Source organism: Macrobrachium rosenbergii, chromosome 9, assembly GCF_040412425.1.
Source record: "Macrobrachium rosenbergii isolate ZJJX-2024 chromosome 9, ASM4041242v1, whole genome shotgun sequence".
Classification (NCBI taxonomy): domain Eukaryota; kingdom Metazoa; phylum Arthropoda; class Malacostraca; order Decapoda; family Palaemonidae; genus Macrobrachium; species Macrobrachium rosenbergii.
In genome coordinates, this window is record NC_089749.1 from 37,609,570 (window position 1) to 37,612,069 (window position 2,500).

Sequence of the window (2,500 nt, forward strand, 5' to 3'; positions counted from 1 at the left end):
CAAACTGCACACACCATACCAACAAGTGAAATTATGATCAAAGCAGCATCAGAAAACACTAGGATCTACACATTACACTTTGTTCTGCCCAACATCTACCATGTGTCACCCTTTGTCTCCCCCTAGTGCACACCAATGCAGCACCACTCTACGCTCAGTCCGAGCATAACTTTCTACTGCAGTATATCTCCTGTACAGTCTGCTGCGATCAATCATTTTGTTACAAAAAGGCCTTCTAAACCCAAGCAATGGCTCCATAGCATGCAGAAGTGTTTCCAGTGGTAGTGAGAGTAAGCCCAGGAATGTGTGTGATGTGCCTACTTTAGCAAAAAATGTCTTAGATATGAATGAAATAGAAAAAGTCTTATGCTGACATCATTAGAAAATTAGATAAGAACGAATTGTAGATTAGTGAAATCTTAAGCATAGGAAAAGTACTCATGAAAGGTTTGCTACTGCACCCATGAGTGTGTGAAAGTGAGTTAAACAGAGTGGGATAAAGTGTTAGTTAAATCAGAAAAGCTCTAAACGTGCAGACAGAGGGCATGACTAAGTAGAGAGCTCCTATGAATGGAAACATTCTACAGCAGAAGGTCTGAACCCTGTATGAGCAATTTGGCAATAAGGCTGATATCAAAAAGAGAACCAAGGTTAAGTCAATTTAAGCACTGACTTGACCTGAAGAACATCAAAATAACATGAATGTCAGCATCTGCAGAAAAAGAGGCCACCAACACATTTCCCTAAATTAAAAAAAATGATCAGTGACTGAGGCTATGATTCCAAGCAGGTGTTTGTGATGAAAAAGGCCTCTTCTGGAAGAAAATTCAAAATGCAGAGCAGGCACCAGGCTTTAATGGAAGGAAGGATGGCTGACTTTGGTGGTTGAGGCAACTTGGCTGGCCATGTGTCAAAGCCTGGTGTTGTGTACAAAGTGAAAAATCCCAGTGCTCTACAGAACAAAAATAAGGGGCTTTTTTTTTTTTGTGTACTGGCAACACAACACCAAGGCTTGCTCTATCCCTGGGGTAAATTATTTAAAAAAGGAAGACTGGCCTTTAAAAATCCTGACCATCAACAATCCATTCCTGTTGAATGCCAGAGGTGCAAGTCTTATTTTTGCCTCCCAACATGCAACATGTCCTTGCTTCTCCAGCCTATAAACTAAAGCGACATTCAGTTTGTCCAGACCACCTACCCTCAGTAGGGCTTTGACATGACCTGAGCAGCTACTGATGCCGACACCAATGTGAACATCATGAACTGCTGGAATGCATTCACCATTGCCAATGCAGTAACATTTATCCAGGACGCAATGGATAAATTTAAACAGAAACCGTGAAAGGTTATTGGAAGGTTAAGGACAAGTTGGTGGCAAAGGAATGAGGACACGATTGATGACAATGTCATTGAGCATCTTCAAGAGGATGTCAAACTGATGAGCAAGGTGCCGCAGGTTCTGATCAAGTCGTCTACATCAGAGAATGAATTGGAAAGTGCAGCTGAACCACCAAAACACGCACTGGAGAAGGTGAGTGAAGTGTTCAGCACAAGGCAGAAGGCAGACTACTAAAGATAAAATAAGGGATTACAATCCTTCCAGGGAACCGTAGCACCAGTCAGTTTGATATCTGAGGCAATGATTCAATTACAACAGGTATATGACAAACTCAAAAATCAAGGAAACAACTGCCAACTATGATGGTCTTATTGAAGAAGGAGAAGAAGAAAATGTCCACTACAGATGAACCTCAGCCTTTGGCTTCATCATCCCAAACCTCAGCCTTCAGCTTCATCATCTCATCGCACTACACAGATGTCACCCTCCTCTCCTCTTCCCTTAGGTTTCCTCTGCCTCTGCCAGGCTCTGAGGATGACCCAGATTACTCTTCTGGCATTTTGTCAGAAGGTCAATAGCTTGAATGCCTTCATGTACCTACATCATCATTCACCCTTTTATTATCGTAGGCACTATGCATCATCATCATCATCACTGTCATCATCGTCATGGCCAGAGCACCACAGCATAAAGGAGGAAGCAACTGCTGAGTACTCAGAACTGGCCAAGATATTTAATACAATATGTTCCTCATACAATCTACAGCATTTCCATTTTACTATTAGCTTATCATGTCAGAGAGAGAGAGAGAGAGAGAGAGAGAGAGAGAGAGAGAGAGAGAGAGAGAGAGAGAGAGAGAGAGAGAGAGAGAGAGAGAGAGAGAGAGAGAGAATGAATTTTGATAGTGCACCCTCCATACCTGTCTGTACAAACACACCTAAACACATACACACAAATATCTTCCCTCTCTCCTCTATCATTTCTCATCTTTTATTTATGGTGTTTTCTCATATTAACTGCATAAAACAATGAAAACACTAAAAATGATAATGCTAGATACAACACTCCCAGTCCAGACTATCCACATTTTGCACTTCATTCATAATTATAAATGATTAATTTACGATAGTTAAAAATTTTTTATATGTACTATGTAAGAAA

The 2,500-nt window shown here is 41.0% G+C and overlaps 1 protein-coding gene across 3 annotated transcripts in view; it reads right to left on the reverse strand.

Annotated features, from left to right (window-relative positions):
- Nucleotides 1-2,500, reverse strand: part of LOC136841697 (adenylate cyclase CyaB) — a 166,234-nt gene that overhangs the window by 57,058 nt on the left and 106,676 nt on the right. The gene's annotated exons all lie outside the window — the stretch shown is intronic.